Here is a 21,650-nt window from a genome sequence, read left to right on the forward strand (position 1 = left end):
TGTCGGCTTAGAAAACAGTGAAAAAAACCCATGTCGACCTTTTGACTGTCGACCTAAACACTGTCGAACTAATGATCTGTCGAACTAACGACCTGTCAAGCTAACAACCTGTGGAACTAATGACCTTTCGACCTAGAACCATGTTGACCTTTTTCTATGTCGACCTAGACCCATGTTGACCTTTTCCCATGTCGACCTAATGGTGTCGACCTAATGACTGTCTACCATCATGCTGTAGACCAAATGACCGCATTTCATCCCCTCATAAAGCATTTTAATGTTCCAACAATTAAAAAGCACTCAGGAAGAACATTTTGGGTTTACTTTGCCCCTGATTGGGTTCCCCCCAAAAAACTGAAGGCCCCCATACACTTTCCCATGTTGGACCCGATGCCGACGGATAAAATAAAAAATAAAAACAATCAAAAGTATGGGCGGCCTCTGATTGGCACAGGAATCAGCAGCTGTTCATTCTTTGAGGGCGCTCAGGAGAAATTAGAACTGAGTAAGTCGGTCAAGTGTATGGGGGCCTTTAGATCTTCAGAAGTTTCAGATACTGGGCAATCATGTCCCCCCCCCAGGGTGCGCCATCATCCATGTGCAACTGTTGCACCCCCAAATATGGCTGCATGCATTATGGAAAAGATTTATCAAAGCTTGGAGAGAGTTGAAGTACCAGCCAGAGTCAGCTCCTGCCATATACCTGGCACTTTCCACCCAACCCCATACTGGACGCCATAGGCGTGCGCACGGGGGGTGCCAGGGGTGCACAGGCACCTCCTAATGACATCCCCCCACACGATTGCAGCACGTCCTCGCAGACCCGATGAGAGCAGCTTACGCCCGCCCGCAGCCCACACAGCCGGCTCTCCCGCCCGCAGCCCTGCCAGCAAGCCAATTGACACTGACACTCTCCCCCCCCGCCGCACTGTCGGTGATTCACCGCTGCATGCGCTGGGAGGAGGAGGGACAGTGTGGATCATGATGTGACCCGCCCCTCCTGCTCCAGCAGCGCTGCGTGAGGTGACGCCGCAGGTGCGCCGTGGATTGTGACAGGTCAGTGGTGCACCGCACCTGGGTGGTGTCCAGGCCCCAGCCGACTCGCCCAGCCCCAGGCTGCAGGGAGCAAGGCAGCCAGCAGTTTTCAACTGGGTCTAATGTCACTTTGCCCAGCTGGGGGCCAGCTCCAGCAGGCCTGCCCAGCTCAGGCCATCTTCGCCCCGGCCTGGCTGGACATCGAGCGCGGAGGAGCCACTGCCACCCGCGCAGAACACCGTGCAGCCCAACTACCACAGACTGAGAAAGTGCATGCAACCCCTTGCATCTTGAATGAAATCCGTAGCAACGACCATGTAGGTAAGAAGCACTTCTGTGGCATAATATGTAATGGGCATTATAGTGTGTGGTGTAATGGGCATTATAGTGTGTGGTGTAATGGGCATTACGGTATTTGGTATAACATGTAATGGGCATTACGGTGTGTGGCATAACATGTAATAGGCATTATGGCATGTGGTATAAAATGTAATGGGTGTGTGACGTGTAGTAGGCCTTTGGCGCTCACTGTCCCTATTTTACAAAAATTTGTCAAGCCCTGGCATGATGTGAAATGGGCATTATGGTGTGTGGCATTATGTGTAATGGGCATTACTGTGTCCACCATTATGTGTGATGGGCATGTGTATATTTTTCAGCGCGCCTTCGGCGCGCACTGACGCTCATTTTACTGTGTGGGGTGTAATGATCACTTCTGAATTGCATATACATTAAATAAGTCACCTTCTATTTAGTTTGCAGTAATGCTTAATAGGCATTGATAGACATACCCAGTAGGCGGTGATGGTTATGCCCCTCCAGTGGTGCACCCCCTAAGGAAATGGGCTGCGCACGCCTATGCTGGACGCTGTCCCATTACCCAAACATCTGGCTAGCATTCTGGTAGACTATGCAGGCAGGGATCCGGGGCAAGCAGTGATGTAATCAGATTTATGCAGGTAGGGATCCGGGGCAAGCAGTGATGTAATCAGATTTATGCAGGTAGGGATCCGGGGCAAGCAGTGATGTAATCAGACTTATGCAGGTAGAGATCCGGGGCAAGCAGTGATGTAATCAGATTTATGCAGGTAGGGATCCGGGGCAAGCAGTGATGTAATCAGATTTATGCAGGTAGGGATCCGGGGCAAGCAGTGATGTAATCAGATTTATGCAGGTAGGGATCCAGGGCAAGCAGTGATGTAATCAGATTTATGCAGGTAGGGATCCGTGGCACGCAGTGATGTAATCAGATTTATGCAGGTAGGGATCCGGGGCACGCAGTGATGTAATAAGATTTATGCAGGTAGGGATCCGGGGCAAGCAGTGATGTAATCAGATTTATGCAGGTAGGGATCCGGGGCAAGCAGTGATGTAATCAGATTTATGCAGGTAGGGATCCGGGGCAAGCAGTGATGTAATCAGATTTATGCAGGTAGGGATCCGGGGCAAGCAGTGATGTAATCAGATTTATGCAGGTAGGGATCCGGGGCACGCAGTGATGTAATCAGATTTATGCAGGCAGGGATCCGGGGCAAACAGTGATGTAATCAGATTTATGCAGGCAGGGATCCGGGGCACGCAGTGATGTAATCAGATTTATGCAGGCAGGGATCCGGGGAAAGCAGTGATGTAATCAGATTTATGCAGGCAGGGATCCGGGGCAAGCAGTGATGTAATCAGATTTATGCAGGCAGGGATCCGGGGCACGCAGTGATGTAATCAGATTTATGCAGGCAGGGATCCGGGGCAAGCAGTGATGTAATCAGATTTATGCAGGTAGGGATCCGGGGCACGCAGTGATGTAATCAGATTTATGCAGGTAGGGATCTGGGGCAAGCAGTGATGTAATCAGATTTATGCAGGCAGGGATCCGGGGCAAGCAGTGATGTAATCAGATTTATGCAGGCAGGGATCCGGGGCACGCAGTGATGTAATCAGATTTATGCAGGCAGGGATCCGGGGAAAGCAGTGATGTAATCAGATTTATGCAGGCAGGGATCCGGGGCAAGCAGTGATGTAATCAGATTTATGCAGGCAGGGATCCGGGGCACGCAGTGATGTAATCAGATTTATGCAGGCAGGGATCCGGGGCAAGCAGTGATGTAATCAGATTTATGCAGGTAGGGATCCGGGGCACGCAGTGATGTAATCAGATTTATGCAGGTAGGGATCTGGGGCAAGCAGTGATGTAATCAGATTTATGCAGGCAGGGATCCGGGGCAAGCAGTGATGTAATCAGATTTATGCAGGTAGGGATCCGGGGCAAGCAGTGATGTAAACAGATTTATGCAGGTAGGGATCCGGGGCAAGCAGTGATGTAATCAGATTTATGCAGGTAGGGATCCGGGGCAAGCAGTGATGTAATCAGATTTATGCAGGTAGGGATCCGGGGCAAGCAGTGATGTTATCAGATTTATGCAGGTAGGGATCCGGGGCAAGCAGTGATGTAAACAGATTTATGCAGGTAGGGATCCGGGGCAAGCAGTGATGTAATCAGATTTATGCAGGTAGGGATCCGGGGCAAGCAGTGATGTAATCAGATTTATGCAGGTAGGGATCCGGGGCAAGCAGTGATGTAATCAGATTTATGCAGGTAGGGATCCGGGGCAAGCAGTGATGTAATCAGATTTATGCAGGTAGGGATCCGGGGCAAGCAGTGATGTAATCAGATTTATGCAGGTAGGGATCCGGGGCAAGCAGTGATGTAATCAGATTTATGCAGGTAGGGATCCGGGGCACGCACTGATGTAATCAGATTTATGCAGGTAGGGATCCGGGGCACGCACTGATGTAATCAGATTTATGCAGGCAGGGATCCGGGGCAAGCAGTGATGTAATCAGATTTATGCAGGCAGGGATCCGGGGCACGCAGTGATGTAATCAGATTTATGCAGGTAGGGATCCGGGCACGCAGTGATGTAATCAGATGTATGCAGGCAGGGATCCGGGGCAAGCAGTGATGTAATCAGATTTATGCAGGCTGGGATCCGGGGCAAGCAGTGATGTAATCAGATGTATGCAGGCAGGGATCCGGGGCACGCAGTGATGTAATCAGATTTATGCAGGTAGGGATCCGGGGCACACAGTGATGTAATCAGATTTATGCAGGTAGGGATCCGGGGCAAGCAGTGATGTAATCAGATTTATGCAGGTAGGGATCCGGGGCAAGCAGTGATGTTATCAGATTTATGCAGGTAGGGATCCGGGGCACGCAGTGATGTAATCAGATTTATGCAGGTAGGGATCTGGGGCAAGCAGTGATGTAATCAGATTTATGCAGGTAGGGATCCGGGGCAAGCAGTGATGTAATCAGATTTATGCAGGTAGGGATCCGGGGCAAGCAGTGATGTAATCAGATTTATGCAGGCAGGGATCCGGGGCACGCAGTGATGTAATCAGATTTATGCAGGCAGGGATCCAGGGAAAGCAGTGATGTAATCAGATTTATGCAGGCAGGGATCCGGGGCAAGCAGTGATGTAATCAGATTTATGCAGGTAGGGATCCGGGGCAAGCAGTGATGTAATCAGACTTATGCAGGTAGAGATCCGGGGCAAGCAGTGATGTAATCAGATTTATGCAGGTAGGGATCCGGGGCAAGCAGTGATGTAATCAGATTTATGCAGGTAGGGATCCGGGGCAAGCAGTGATGTAATCAGATTTATGCAGGTAGGGATCCGGGGCAAGCAGTGATGTAATCAGATTTATGCAGGTAGGGATCCAGGGCAAGCAGTGATGTAATCAGATTTATGCAGGTAGGGATCCGGGGCACGCAGTGATGTAATCAGATTTATGCAGGTAGGGATCCGTGGCACGCAGTGATGTAATCAGATTTATGCAGGTAGGGATCCGGGGCAAGCAGTGATGTAATCAGATTTATGCAGGTAGGGATCCGGGGCAAGCAGTGATGTAATTAGATTTATGCAGGTAGGGATCCGGGGCAAGCAGTGATGTAATCAGATTTATGCAGGTAGGGATCCGGGGAAAGCAGCAGGTAGGGATCCGGGGAAAGCAGTGATGTAATCAGATTTATGCAGGCAGGGATCCGGGGCAAGCAGTGATGTAATCAGATTTATGCAGGCAGGGATCCGGGGCACGCAGTGATGTAATCAGATTTATGCAGGCAGGGATTCGGGGCAAGCAGTGATGTAATCAGATTTATGCAGGCAGGGATCCGGGGCAAGCAGTGATGTAATCAGATTTATGCAGGCAGGGATCCGGGGCACGCAGTGATGTAATCAGATTTATGCAGGCAGGGATCCAGGGCAAGCAGTGATGTAATCAGATTTATGCAGGCAGGGATCCGGGGCAAGCAGTGATGTAATCAGATTTATGCAGGTAGGGATCCGGGGCAAGCAGTGATGTAAACAGATTTATGCAGGTAGGGATCCGGGGCAAGCAGTGATGTAAACAGATTTATGCAGGTAGGGATCCGGGGCAAGCAGTGATGTAAACAGATTTATGCAGGTAGGGATCCGGGGCAAGCAGTGATGTAATCAGATTTATGCAGGTAGGGATCCGGGGCAAGCAGTGATGTAAACAGATTTATGCAGGTAGGGATCCGGGGCAAGCAGTGATGTAATCAGATTTATGCAGGTAGGGATCCGGGGCAAGCAGTGATGTAATCAGATTTATGCAGGCAGGGATCCGGGGCAAGCAGTGATGTAATCAGATTTATGCAGGCAGGGATCCGGGGCAAGCAGTGATGTAATCAGATTTATGCAGGTAGAGATCCGGGGCAAGCAGTGATGTAATCAGATTTATGCAGGTAGGGATCCGGGGCAAGCAGTGATGTAATCAGATTTATGCAGGTAGGGATCCGGGGCAAGCAGTGATGTAATCAGATTTATGCAGGTAGGGATCCGGGGCAAGCAGTGATGTAATCAGATTTATGCAGGTAGGGATCCGGGGCAAGCAGTGATGTAATCAGATTTATGCAGGTAGGGATCCGGGGCACGCAGTGATGTAATCAGATTTATGCAGGTAGGGATCCGTGGCACGCAGTGATGTAATCAGATTTATGCAGGTAGGGATCCGGGGCAAGCAGTGATGTAATCAGATTTATGCAGGTAGGGATCCGGGGCAAGCAGTGATGTAATTAGATTTATGCAGGTAGGGATCCGGGGCAAGCAGTGATGTAATCAGATTTATGCAGGTAGGGATTCGGGGCAAGCAGTGATGTAATCAGATTTATGCAGGCAGGGATCCGGGGCAAGCAGTGATGTAATCAGATTTATGCAGGCAGGGATCCGGGGCACGCAGTGATGTAATCAGATTTATGCAGGCAGGGATCCATGGCACGCAGTGATGTAATCAGATTTATGCAGGTAGGGATCCGGGGCAAGCAGTGATGTAATCAGATTTATGCAGGTAGGGATCCGGGGCAAGCAGTGATGTAAACAGATTTATGCAGGTAGGGATCCGGGGCAAGCAGTGATGTAATCAGATTTATGCAGGTAGGGATCCGGGGCAAGCAGTGATGTAATCAGATTTATGCAGGTAGGGATCCGGGGCAAGCAGTGATGTTATCAGATTTATGCAGGTAGGGATTCGGGGCAAGCAGTGATGTTATCAGATTTATGCAGGTAGGGATCCGGGGCAAGCAGTGATGTAATCAGATTTATGCAGGTAGGGATCCGGGGCAAGCAGTGATGTAAACAGATTTATGCAGGTAGGGATCCGGGGCAAGCAGTGATGTAATCAGATTTTTGCAGGTAGGGATCCGGGGCAAGCAGTGATGTAATCAGATTTATGCAGGTAGGGATCCGGGGCAAGCAGTGATGTAATCAGATTTATGCAGGTAGGGATCCGGGGCACGCACTGATGTAATCAGATTTATGCAGGTAGGGATCCGGGGCACACAGTGATGTAATCAGATTTATGCAGGCAGGGATCCGGGGCAAGCAGTGATGTAATCAGATTTATGCAGGCAGGGATCCGGGGCACGCAGTGATGTAATCAGATTTATGCAGGTAGGGATCCGGGCACGCAGTGATGTAATCAGATGTATGCAGGCAGGGATCCGGGGCAAGCAGTGATGTAATCAGATTTATGCAGGCTGGGATCCGGGGCAAGCAGTGATGTAATCAGATGTATGCAGGCAGGGATCCGGGGCACGCAGTGATGTAATCAGATTTATGCAGGTAGGGATCCGGGGCACACAGTGATGTAATCAGATTTATGCAGGTAGGGATCCGGGGCAAGCAGTGATGTAATCAGATTTATGCAGGTAGGGATCCGGGGCAAGCAGTGATGTAATCAGATTTATGCAGGTAGGGATCCGGGGCACGCAGTGATGTAATCAGATTTATGCAGGTAGGGATCCGGGGCAAGCAGTGATGTAATCAGATTTATGCAGGTAGGGATCCGGGGCAAGCAGTGATGTAATCAGATTTATGCAGGCTGGGATCCGGGGCAAGCAGTGATGTAATCAGATGTATGCAGGCAGGGATCCGGGGCAAGCAGTGATGTAATTAGATTTATGCAGGTAGGGATCCGGGGCAAGCAGTAATGTAATCAGATTTATGCAGGTAGGGATCCGGGGAAAGCAGTGATGTAATCAGATTTATGCAGGCAGGGATCCGGGGCAAGCAGTGATGTAATCAGATTTATGCAGGCAGGGATCCGGGGCACGCAGTGATGTAATCAGATGTATGCAGGCAGGGATCCGGGGCAAGCAGTGATGTAATCAGATTTATGCAGGCAGGGATCCGGGGCACGCAGTGATGTAATCAGATTTATGCAGGCAGGGATCCGGGGCAAGCAGTAATGTAATCAGATTTATGCAGGTAGGGATCCGGGGCAAGCAGTGATGTAATCAGATTTATGCAGGTAGGGATCCGGGGCAAGCAGTGATGTAATCAGATTTATGCAGGTAGGGATCCGGGGCAAGCAGTGATGTAAACAGATTTATGCAGGTAGGGATCCAGGGCAAGCAGTGATGTAATCAGATTTATGCATGTAGGGATCCGGGGCAAGCAGTGATGTAAACAGATTTATGCAGGTAGGGATCCGGGGCAAGCAGTGATGTAATCAGATTTATGCAGGTAGGGATCCGGGCAAGCAGTGATGTAATCAGATTTATGCAGGAAGGGATCCGGGGCAAGCAGTGATGTAATCAGATTTATGCAGGTAGGGATTCGGGGCACTCACTGATGTAATCAGATTTATGCAGGTAGGGATCCGGGGCACGCAGTGATGTAATCAGATTTATGCAGGCAGGGATCCGGGCAAGCAGTGATGTAATCAGATTTATGCAGGAAGGGATCCGGGGCAAGCAGTGATGTAATCAGATTTATGCAGGTAGGGATTCGGGGCACTCACTGATGTAATCAGATTTATGCAGGTAGGGATCCGGGGCACGCAGTGATGTAATCAGATTTATGCAGGCAGGGATCCGGGGCAAGCAGTGATGTAATCAGATTTATGCAGGTAGGGATCCGGGGCACGCAGTGATGTAATCAGATTTATGCAGGCAGGGATCCGGGGCAAGCAGTGATGTAATCAGATTTATGCAGGCAGGGATCCGGGGCAAGCAGTGATGTAATCAGATGTATGCAGGCAGGGATCCGGGGCACGCAGTGATGTAATCAGATTTATGCAGGTAGGGATCCGGGGCACGCAGTGATGTAATCAGATGTATGCAGGCAGGGATCCGGGGCAAGCAGTGATGTAATCAAATGTATGCAGGCAGGGATCCGGGGCACGCAGTGATGTAATCAGATTTATGCAGGTAGGGATCCGGGGCACACAGTGATGTAATCAGATTTATGCAGGTAGGGATCCGGAGCAAGCAGTGATGTAATCAAATTTATGCAGGTAGGGATCCGGGGCAAGCAGTGATGTAATCAGATTTATGCAGGTAGGGATCCGGGGCACGCAGTGATGTAATCAGATTTATGCAGGTAGGGATCCGGGGCAAGCAGTGATGTAATCAGATTTATGCAGGTAGGGATCTGGGGCAAGCAGTGATGTAATCAGATTTATGCAGGCAGGGATCCGGGGCACGCAGTGATGTAATCAGATGTATGCAGGCAGGGATCCGGGGCAAGCAGTGATGTAATCAGATTTATGCAGGCTGGGATCCGGGGCAAGCAGTGATGTAATCAGATTTATGCAGGCAGGGATCCGGGGCACGCAGTGATGTAATCAGATTTATGCAGGTAGGGATCCGGGGCACACAGTGATGTAATCAGATTTATGCAGGCAGGGATCCGGGGCAAGCAGTGATGTAATCAGATTTATGCAGGTAGGGATCCGGGGCAAGCAGTGATGTAATCAGATTTATGCAGGTAGGGATCCGGGGCACGCAGTGATGTAATCAGATTTATGCAGGTAGGGATCCGTGGCACGCAGTGATATAATCAGATTTATGCAGGTAGGGATCCGGGGAAAGCAGTGATGTAATCAGATTTATGCAGGTAGGGATCCGGGGCACGCAGTGATGTAATCAGATTTATGCAGGTAGGGATCCGGGGCACGCAGTGATGTAATCAGATTTATGCAGGTAGGGATCCGGGGCAAGCAGTGATGTAATCAGATTTATGCAGGTAGGGATCCGGGGCAAGCAGTGATGTAATCAGATTTATGCAGGTAGGGATCCGAGGCAAGCAGTGATGTAATCAGATTTATGCAGGTAGGGATCCGGGGCAAGCAGTGATGTAATCAGATGTTAACTATCGATGACAGTTTCTTATATTATCCCAGCTGTTACCGGTTTTCCTGTAGATGCCCAATCATTCCTCTGCGTCGCACAGCGACCAAGCTGCTAAAAGAAAAATCTCCAATGGTTAGAAGCCTCCGCCCAGTGTCACCGTGTCCCCAATGCAATTTGCAAATTAATTAAACCAAAATCTGTTTGACCTGTGGAGCTTAATTGAGAATTAATACATTTGCATATTTATTAAAGCTCGACCGGGAATAAATACCTCAAACAAATTTAAAGTTCATATTCAATAAAAATAGTCTTTTAATTAATTTTAATTAGTTGGCAAAAACATAAACTCTTTTCTGAGTGAATTTCAATAAAAAAGACTCCATAACTCCAAAGTACGCACGACTTTATATCAAAGTGATTCCTAATCTCAGGATCTGCTGTTCAGTAGCTCTGGGTGTAATTCGCAATTCTCGGTAATCACTGACTGTGCACAGTACCACTGCTCTCGCTCTCTGTGTCCTGGGTGTTATACTCAGGTATGGTCTCAGTAATCACTGACTGTGCACAGTAACACTGCTCTCGCTCTCTGTGTCCTGAATGTTATACTCAGGTCTGTTCTCAGTAATCACTGACTGTGCCCAGTACCACTGCTCTCGCTCTCTGTGTTATACTCAGGTATGTTCTTGGTAATCACTGACTGTGCCCAGTACCACTTCTATAGCTCTCTGTGTCCTGGGTGTTATGCGCAATTCTCAGTAATCACTGACTGTGCACAGTGCCACTGCTCTCGCTCTCTGTGTTATACTCAGGTCTGTTCTAGGTAATCACTGACTGTGCCCAGTACCACTGCTCTCGCTCTCTGTGTTATACTCAGGTATGTTCTTGGTAATCACTGACTGTGCCCAGTACCACTTCTATAGCTCTCTGTGTCCTGGATGTTATGCGCAATTCTCGGTAGTCACTGACTGTGCACAGTGCCACTGCTCTCGCTCTCTGTGTCCTGGGTGTTATACTCAGGTCTGTTCTCAGTAATCACTGACTGTGCACAGTACCACTTCTATTGCTCTCTGTGTCCTGGGTGTTATACTCAGGTCTGTTCTCAGTAATCACTGACTGTGCACAGTACCACTGCTCTCGCTCTCTATGTCCTTGGTGTTATACTCAGGTCTGTTCTCAGTAATCACTGACTGTGCACAATACCACTGCTCTCGCTCTCTGTGTCCTGGGTGTTACACTCAGGTCTGTTCTCGGTAATCACTGACTGTGCACAGTACCACTGCTCTCGCTCTCTGTGTCCTGGGTGTTACACTCAGGTCTGTTCTCGGTAATCACTGACTGTGCACAGTACCACTGCTCTCGCTCTGTGTCCTGGGTGTTATACTCAGGTATGGTCTCAGTAATCACTGACTGTGCACAGTACCACTTCTCCTGCTCTCTGTGTCCTGGGTGTTATACTCAGGTCTGTTCTCGGTAATCACTAACTGTGCACAGTACCACTGCTCTCGCTCTGTGTCCTGGGTTTTGTACTCAGGTCTGTTCTCAGTAATCACTGACTGTGCACAGTACCACTTCTCCTGCTCTCTGTGTCCTAGGGGTTATACTCAGGTCTGTTCTCAGTAATCACTAGCTGTGCACAGTACCACTGCTCTCGCTCTGTGTCCTGTGTGTTATACTCAGGTCTGTTCTCAGTAATCACTGACGGTGCACAGTACCACTGCTCTCGCTCTCTGTGTCCTGGGTGTTATACTCAGGTCTGTTCTCGGTAATCACTGACTGTGCACAGTACCACTGCTCTCGCTCTCTGTGTCCTGGGTGTTATACTCAGGTCTGTTCTCGGTAATCACTGACTGTGCACAGTACCACTGCTCTCGCTCTCTGTGTCCTGGGTGTTATACTCAGGTCTGTTCTCGGTAATCACTGACTGTGCACAGTACCACTTCTCCTGCTCTCTGTGTCCTAGGGGTTATACTCAGGTCTGTTCTCAGTAATCACTAGCTGTGCACAGTACCACTGCTCTCGCTCTCTGTGTCCTGGGTGTTATACTCAGGTCTGTTCTCGGTAATCACTGACTGTGCACAGTACCACTTCTCCTGCTCTCTGTGTCCTGGGTGTTATACTCAGGTCTGTTCTCGGTAATCACTGACTGTGCACAGTACCACTGCTCTCGCTCTCTGTGTCCTGGGTGTTATACTCAGGTCTGTTCTCGGTAATCACTGACTGTGCACAGTACCACTTCTCTCGCTCTCTGTGTCCTGGGTGTTATACTCAGGTCTGTTCTCAGTAATCACTGACTGTGCACAGCAGGGGGCACCACAGCCGTGGTCGTAGGGCCAGCTAGGGTGGGGGTACAGTGGGAGTGGGTGGGGCACAGGGCCAGCTAGGGTGGGGGTACAGCGGGAGGGGGACACAGGGCCAGCGCTGCCACTGCCCATTATTACTGTACAGCAGATAGGATTTTCACCTGCCAGATCCTATTTGCCAGGATAAAGGTCCTATAGATAATTCCACAAGTCCCTGTGGACGGACAATCTTCCGCACACGCCCATCCGTTCCCAGCATCCCCTCGCTGTGGGAATTGCAGGGGAACCTCATCCATTCAGCTCTGTGCTCCGTGGAGCTCTCTATCACAGAGGACCTTTTCCATCTGCTCCAATTACATCAGACAAAAGACTGTGACCTTATCTGTCTGAGCCGAGATGAGGCGTGCGGAGAGCTGGCCTGGCCCAGGCCGCTCGCCCAGACCGAGGCCACTCGCCCAGACCCAGGCCGCTCGCCCAGACCCCAGCCGCTCGCACCAGACCCAGGTCGCTCGCCCAGACCCAAGCCGCTCGCCCAGACCCAGGTCGCTCGCCCAGACCCAAGCCGCTCGCTCAGACCCCGGCCGCTCGCCAAGACCCCGGCCGCTCGCACCAGACCCAGGTCGCTCGCCCAGACCCAAGCCACTCGCCCAGACCCATGCCGCTTACCCAGGCCACTCGCCCAGACCCATGCCGCTTACCCAGGCCACTCGCCCAGACCCAGGCGGCTCGTCCAGACCCAGGCCGCTCGTCCAGACCCCGGCCGCTCGCATCAGACCCAAGCCACTCGCCCAGACCCATGCCGCTTGCCCAGGCCGCTCGTCCAGACCCAAGCCGCTCGCCCAAACCCAGGGAGCTCGCCCAGACCCAGGTCGCTCGTCCAGACCCAAGCCACTCGCCCAGACCTAAGCCGCTCGCCCAAACCCAGGCCGCTCGCCCAGACCCTGGCCGCTCGCTCAGACCCACGCCGCTCGCCCAGACCCAAGCCGCTCGCCCAAACCCAAGCCACTCGCCCAGACCTAGGCGGCTCATCCAGACCCAAGCCACTCGCCCAGACCCCGGCCGCTCGCCCTGACCCCGGCCGCTCGCCCAGACCCCGGCCGTTCGCCCAGACCCAGGCCGCTCGTCCAGACCCAGGCCGCTCGCCCAGACCCAGGCCGCTCGTCCAGACCCAGGCCACTCGCCCAGACCCAAGCCGCTCGTCCAGACCCAGGCCGCTCGCCCAGACCCCGGCTGCTCGCCCAGACCCCAGCCGCTTGCCCAGACCCAGGCCGCTCGCCCAGACCCAGGCCGCTCGCCCAGGCCAGGCTGGGTGATGAAAATAAACCCCATAAAAAGAACAATTTACGAATAAATTAAAAAAGGATAAAGTCACAAAGCATTTGGAGCTTATAGACATCTTATTAAACATCTCTGTTGAACTACATAATACTACATAATATGCCATGTGACTGTGGTTGCCATGGTAATCCCACAAAATAATCCTGAATCAGCCATATAATTGCTGTTTCACCAGTGCAACTGCAAGTAGATAAGATCCGAGGATTAGTACATCTCCCCATAGGTCTCCAGCCTGGGTTATTACTAGGTTACCACCCCACCCGCTAATGTTTCATTTCCTCCTGCTCCCCTGCCAGCAGTGTGTGGAAAGTTTAGTACATATAAGGGAGGTGTGAATGATGCCAGCTCCCTGCAGGAGAGCGGAGTCTGGAATGAATTCCATATTCTTCTGAAAACACATATTATAGTGCAAGTAGTCAGGGCCTCTCTCACACACGGCCTGGAACCCTGGTAAGTCTGCGCCTGCAGAGCTCCTGGAATGCACCGTTTGCCCGTCCAAACATTCTCCTTGGAAAGATATATATATAAGGTATTGTAAAGAACATACATCGGAATCAGGACAGATTTGCACATAAAACCAAAGCACCAATGTCCTGTCCTGTAGGTGTACAACAGATTTGTATTTGTAAATAACTGAGGCGTTTCCAGTCACAGAAGTGATAGATTAAGGCTTTTATTGGGCTCTTTTCAATAAACCTGTGAGAGCCTCTCTTGACAAGAGGATAAATTGCTGGAAATTCTAACTAAACTACTATCGTATGGCGCCATCTAGTGGTCGGCATGTAAAAATGCAGGTTTGGCTCCGATGCAACCTACAACATTATCTCATTTTAAGATTATCGCTATGGATACACTGCGCATGGGTACGGCAGGTAGTACACATTTGAGAACCGTCCTGCAACGAAATCCGGCTACTTTTTCCATTGGCAAGCCATTCACAAGGTGATTGTTGACCTTTTGACTGTCAACCTTCCCAATGTCGACTTAAAGCCTGTGTCAACCTTCCGACCCTTTCAACCTTATTCATGTTGACCTATATCAGTTGTTGACCTTCGGGGCAGATTTATTAAGCTCAGTGAAGTGATAAAGAGTCTGTTTTTTATCACCGGCCAATCAGCTCCTACCTGTCATTTTTCAAACCAAGCCTGTAACTACACAGTTAGAAGGTGATTGGCTGGTGATAAAGTACAAGCCACAGTATCACTTCACCGAGCTTAATAAATCTGCTTGTCTACCTAGCGACCGTATCGCATCCATCCTCCACCCTGAATGACATTGGTGAGCATGTGAACGTTATATTCCTGCCTCTCGGCGTCGTGGCGATGCTGCAGCCAATGAACCGAGGTGTTATTGCCAGTGTCGGAGCTTATTATGTGTACACGGCCTTTGATCAGGCAATTAAGAAGATTGATGGTGAGAAGGTTCCAACACTCTCCCAGTTTTGAAACGATTTCAAGGAGAAGGATGCAGATAAAAGCATTTGCAGGTCCTGGGGAGAAGTTACAGCCGAGACTGCGTGCTGACGAGACTTGTCAGCATCATACCGGTGACTGGGAGGTAGGGGGCAGTACGGAGCAGCAAGCCATTGCTCACCTGTGCCAGGAAGCCGAGCTGCATTACAGACACCTGATATTACAGTGAGGGTCTCATAGAACTGGAACAGTATCCGGATGAACAGGTCGACACACACAAGGTCAACATCGATAACAGATTGACATGCACCTGGCCCAAAGCATAGTGAACAGGGGTACGCAGTATACTAATATGGTATCAACGTTGACACCCAAAAAGTGAAAAACTCATGTTGATCTTTTCATGTGTTGGCATTGTCTTTGTGTCATCCTTTTGTCAATGCTGACCTATTGCATGTCAACCTTTTAGTGTGGAGCTATTGACTGTTGACCCATTGTCCGGACGGGATACACTAGAATTCGCCAGTGCACCCGGATTCGTCAATCCCCCGATGATGGCGGCTCCTCTGTGGGGATAGGGAGGTCACATGGGCAGCATATAAGATGCAGGCTCCTGGTCGCGTCCCTCGCAGGAGTGATATAAGCGATTTATCGGATAATGTTCCTGTATTGGCACTGCATACACACACATATACAATCAACGTCCATTTACCCAATACCAGGAGAATGGGAAGAGGATTGTATAGGTGTCTACCCAGCGTAACTGTGTGCTCCATGTCTCTTCTCCATCATCAAGGAGAGATCTGGAGGGGTAAGAGGGTGTGCACTGTCAGCATGTCTGCCTCTCAGTCCTGCTTGTGCCTCTGTCTGCCCTGTCAGTGTCTCCGATCCCATCACCCACCATCGTCAGGTGTCTTTCAGCTCAGGTTGTGTTTCTGTCTATCCTGTCAGTGAGTCTGTGACTGTATTACAGTCCTCCAGTCCCGTCAGCAGCTCTTATGATGCAGTCATGTGTAATAAAGACAGATGTATATGTAGTAGTGTGCAGCCTTTATTCTAAGCATGAGAACATAAAACAATAACATTGTAGGTGCAGTAGTGACAAGTGCTCCCGTCTCCCGGGTCATTATATCTGGCTGCGTACTTCTTACCATCCTGATCATATCTGTAAGGTGCACTGTGTGGTGCCTGTGGTCAACTTTGCGGCAGGTACAATGTTATAGTATGAAAACAAGCATTTTACCCTCTTATATATACAATTACTCTCATAAGACAGACTGCGGATAACCAACACCTTCAGTGCCTGTTTCACTGGATCCTTTCCAGGGCTTAAAGCGAGGGGGAACGGAGTTCAACCACCTCTAAGTGTGAGGTGGAATCTTTTAACCTCCACAATGGCCCTGCACAGTAATTCCCACAGAAAATCATTGTAGTTTGCAGGGGGATGCCACAAACCCTACCACTGGCCCTGTCTCAGTGTAATAGGGGGAGGGGGTAATTAGGTGGCATAGAGAAAGGAGTTCCCCACCTCTGCATGACCACTGTAAGCCCTGATCCTTCCGCATGTGCCCCTTGTAGCAGGAGGTTGGCAACCATCAAATGATCGCCCCTTGGCTCGCAAACATAAGTCAGTGGAGATATGACATAAGCCGCCAGCCCCTGGCACACATCTGCTTGCCCACATTCCCATGGGCGACACCTTACCCCGCCCACTCCCTGTGATTTGCTTGGAGATTGGAATATGCAAGTTGCAAAGGGGACCGTAGAGTAGATGTAGGGATCGAAGGTAAAAGTAATTATAGGGGAGCTGGTCCCAGTGGGATACAAAATCAAAAGTCCAGTGTCCAATATGCAGGTGCCACTAACGCGTTTCGTTGTTCTCTGACAACTTTTTCAAGTTGGTTGATCAGTTTCTTTTACTCTGTTGTGTATTACCTAGGTAAGCGCTCCACCGCCATCTTTTTTTTTTATCCCTGCTAGTGCCTAACTCTAAGCCCGCAACCCTGCCACCTAACCTAACCCTCCCCGCTAGTGCCTAACTCTAACCCTGCCACCTAACCCTAACCCTCCCAGCTAGTACCTAACTCTAACCCTCCCCAGTAGTACCTAACTCTAACCCTCCCCGCTAGTACCTAACTCTAACCCTCCCCGCTAGTACCTAACTCTCCCCTCCCCAGTAGTACCTAACTCTAACCCTCCCAGCTAGTACCTAACTCTAACCCTCCCTGCTAGTATCTAACTCTAACCCTCCCCGCTAGTACCTAACCCTCCCCTTCCCAGTAGTACCTAACTCTAACCCTCCCAGCTAGTACCTAACTCTAACCCTCCCCGCTAGTACCTAACTCTAACCCTCCCCGCTAGTACCTAACTCTCCCCTCCCCAGTAGTACCTAACTCTAACCCTCCCCGCTAGTACCTAACTCTCCCCTCCCCAGCAGTACCTAACTCTAACCCTCCCCGCTAGTGCCAACTTTAACCCTCTACGCTAGTACCTAACTCTCCCCTCCCCAGCAGTACCTAACTCTAACCCTCCCCGCTAGTACCTAACTCTAACCCTCCCCGCTAGTACCTAACTCTAACCCTCCCCGCTAGTACCTAACTCTAACCCTCCCCGCTAGTACCTAACTCTAAACCTCCCCGCTAGTACCTAACTCTCCCCTCCCCAGCAGTACCTAACTCTAACCCTCCCCAGTAGTACCTAACTCTAACCCTCCCCGCTAGTACCTAACTCTAACCCTCCCCGCTAGTACCTAACTCTCCCCTCCCCAGTAGTACCTAACTCTAACCCTCCCAGCTAGTACCTAACTCTAACCCTCCCTGCTAGTATCTAACTCTAACCCTCCCCGCTAGTACCTAACCCTCCCCTTCCCAGTAGTACCTAACTCTAACCCTCCCAGCTAGTACCTAACTCTAACCCTCCCCGCTAGTACCTAACTCTAACCCTCCCCGCTAGTACCTAACTCTCCCCTCCCCAGTAGTACCTAACTCTAACCCTCCCCGCTAGTACCTAACTCTCCCCTCCCCAGCAGTACCTAACTCTAACCCTCCCCGCTAGTGCCAACTTTAACCCTCTACGCTAGTACCTAACTCTCCCCTCCCCAGCAGTACCTAACTCTAACCCTCCCCGCTAGTACCTAACTCTAACCCTCCCCGCTAGTACCTAACTCTAACCCTCCCCGCTAGTACCTAACTCTAACCCTCCCCGCTAGTACCTAACTCTAAACCTCCCCGCTAGTACCTAACTCTAACCCTCCCCGCTAGCACCTAACTCTAACCCTCCCCGCTAGTACCTAATTCTAACCCTCCCCGCTAGTACCTAACTCTAATCCTCCCAGCTAGTACCTAACTCTAACCCTCCCCGCTAGTACCTAACTCTAACCCTCCCCGCTAGTACCTAACTCTAACCCTCCCCGCTAGAACCTAACTCTAACCCTCCCTGCTAGTACCTAATTCTAACCCTCCCCGCTAGTACCTAATTCTAACCCTCCCCGCTAGTACCTAACTCTCCCCTCCCCAGTAGTACCTAACTCTAACCCTCCCCGCTAGTATCTAACTCTAACCCTCCCCGCTAGTACCTAACTCTCCCCTCCCCAGTAGTACCTAACTCTAACCTTCCCAGCTAGTACCTAACTCTAACCCTCCCCGCTAGTACCTAACTCTAACCCTCCCCGCTAGTACCTAACTCTAACCCTCCCCGCTAGTACCTAACTCTCCCCTCCCCAGTAGTACCTAACTCTAACACTCCCAGCTAGTACCCAACTCTAACCCTCCCCGCTAGTATCTAACTCTAACCCTCCCCGCTAGTACCTAACTCTCCCCTCCCCAGTAGTACCTAACTCTAACCCTCCCCGCTAGTATCTAACTCTAACCCTCCCCGCTAGTACCTAACTCTAACCCTCCCCGCTAGTACCTAACTCTCCCCTCCCCAGTAGTACCTAACTCTAACCCTCCCAGCTAGTACCTAACTCTAACCCTCCCCGCTAGTACCTAACTCTAACCCTCCTCGCTAGTACCTAACTCTCCCCTCCCCAGTAGTACCTAACTCTAACCCTCCCCGCTAGTACCTAACTCTAACCCTCCCAGCTAGTACCTAACTCTAACCCTCCCCGCTAGTACCTAACTCTCCCCTCCCCAGTAGTACCTAACTCTAACCCTCCCAGCTAGTACCTAACTCTAACCCTCCCCGCTAGTGCCAACTCTAACCCTCTACGCTAGTACCTAACTCTCCCCTCCCCAGCAGTACCTAACTCTAACCCTCCCCGCTAGTACTTAACTCTAACCCTCCCCAGTAGTACCTAACTCTAACCCTCCCAGCTAGTACCTAACTCTAACCCTCCCCGCTAGTGCCAACTCTAACCCTCTACGCTAGTACCTAACTCTCCCCTCCCCAGCAGTACCTAACTCTAACCCTCCCCACTAGTACCTAACTCTAACCCTCCCCACTAGTACCTAACTCTCCCCTCCCCAGCAGTACCTAACTCTCCCCTCCCCAGCAGTACCTAACTCTAACCCTCCCAGCTAGTACCTAACTCTAACCCTCCCAGCTAGTACCTAATTCTAACTCTCCCAGCTAGTACTTACTCTAACCCTCCCCGCTAGTACCTAACTCTAACCCTCCCCGCTAGTACCTAACTCTCCCCTCCCCAGTAGTACCTAACTCTAACCCTCCCAGCTAGTACCTAACTCTAACCCTCCCCGCTAGTATCTAACTCTAACCCTCCCAGCTAGTACCTAACTCTAACCCTCCCAGCTAGTACCTAACTCTAACCCTCCCCGCTAGTACCTAACTCTAACCCTCCCCGCTAGTACCCAACTCTAACCCTCCCCGCTAGTACCTAACTCTCCCCTCCCCAGTAGTACCTAACTCTAACCCTCCCCGCTAGTACCTAACTCTAACCCTCCCCGCTAGTACCTAACTCTAACCCTCCCCGCTAGTACCTAACTCTAACCCTCCCCAGTAGTACCTAACTCTAACCCTCCCAGCTAGTATCTAACTCTAACCCTCCCCGCTAGTACCTAACTCTAACCCTCTCCAGTAGTACCTAACTCTCCCATCCCAAGCAGTACCTAACTCTAACCCTCCCAGTTAGTGCCTAACTCTCCCCTCCCTGCTAGTACCTAACTCTAACCCTCCCCGCTAGTACCTAACTCTAACCCTCCCCGCTAGTACCTAACTCTAACCCTCCCCGCTAGTATCTAACTCTAACCCTCCCCGCTAGTACCTAACTCTCCCCTCCCCAGCAGAACCTAACTCTAACCCTCCCCACTAGTGCCTAACTCTAACCCTCCCCGCTAGTACCTAACTCTCCCCTCCCCACTAGTGCCTAACTCTAATTCTCTCCGCTAGTGCCTAACTCTCCCCTCCCCGCTAGTACCTAACTCTCCCCTCCCCAGCAGTACCTAACGCTAACCCTCCCCGCTAGTGCCAACTCTAACCCTCTACGCTAGTACCTAACTCTCCCCTCCCCAGCAGTACCTAACTCTAACCCTCCCCGCTAGTACCTAACTCTAACCCTCCCCGCTAGTACCTAACTCTAACCCTCCCCGCTAGTACCTAACTCTAACCCTCCCCGCTAGTACCTAACTCTAACCCTCCCCAGTAGTACCTAACTCTAACCCTCCCCGCTAGTACCTAACTCTAACCCTCCCCAGTAGTACCTAACTCTAACCCTCCCAGCTAGTATCTAACTCTAACCCTCCCCGCTAGTACCTAACTCTAACCCTCTCCAGTAGTACCTAACTCTCCCATCCCAAGCAGTACCTAACTCTAACCCTCCCAGTTAGTGCCTAACTCTAACCCTCCCCGCTAGTACCTAACTCTCCCCTCCCCACTAGTGCCTAACTCTAATTCTCTCCGCTAGTGCCTAACTCTCCCCTCCCCGCTAGTACCTAACTCTCCCCTCCCCAGCAGTACCTAACTCTAACCCTCCCCGCTAGTACCTAACTCTAACCCTCCCCGCTAGTACCTAACTCTAACCCTCCCCGCTAGTACCTAACTCTAACCCTCCCCGCTAGTACCTAACTCTCCCCTCCCCAGCAGTACCTAACTCTAACCCTCCCCGCTAGTGCCAACTCTAACCCTCTACGCTAGTACCTAACTCTCCCCTCCCCAGCAGTACCTAACTCTAACCCTCCCCGCTAGTACCTAACTCTAACCCTCCCCGCTAGTACATAACTCTCCCCTCCCCACTAGTGCCTAACTCTAATTCTCTCCGCTAGTGCCTAACTCTCCCCTCTCTGCTAGTACATAACTCTAACCCTCCCCGCTAGTGCCTAACTCTCTCCTCCCCATTAGTGCCTAACTCTAACCCTCCCCGCTAGTACCTAACTCTAACCCTCCCCGCTAGTGCCTAACTCTAATTCTCTCCGCTAGTACCTAACTCTCCCCTCCCCAGCAGTACCTAACTCTAACCCTCCCTGCTAGTACCTAACTCTAACCCTCCCCGCTAGTACTTAACTCTAACCCTCCCCGCTAGTACCTAACTCTAACCCTCCCTGCTAGTACATAACTCTAACCCTCCCGGCTAGTGCCTAACCCTCCCGGCTAGTGCCAACTCTAACCCTCCCCTCTAGTACCTAACTCTAACATCACCGCTAGTGCCTAACAGGTGTTACATTTACCAGACATAACGAATTGGTCCTGGACTACCAACCGAAAGCTCCCCTTCAAGAGTCCTGAGGCACCCCAGGGTGCTAAGCACACATTTCACACACAGGGACCATTTCACTAGACAATATGTCACCCGATCCTGCACCAAACATTGGTACATGGCGCACATCTTAGGATCACATCCGGAACCAATCGCCCCCTCTGTTCCTAAATAATGAAATAAAAACCACAGGCAGTATATTCTATTCGGTTATGTTTTTGTGTAAGTGCAGTGCAGGTCATTGGTCGCATTAACGTGCTTG

Source organism: Crinia signifera, chromosome 8, assembly GCF_055691185.1.
Source record: "Crinia signifera chromosome 8, ASM5569118v1, whole genome shotgun sequence".
Classification (NCBI taxonomy): Eukaryota; Metazoa; Chordata; class Amphibia; order Anura; family Myobatrachidae; genus Crinia; species Crinia signifera.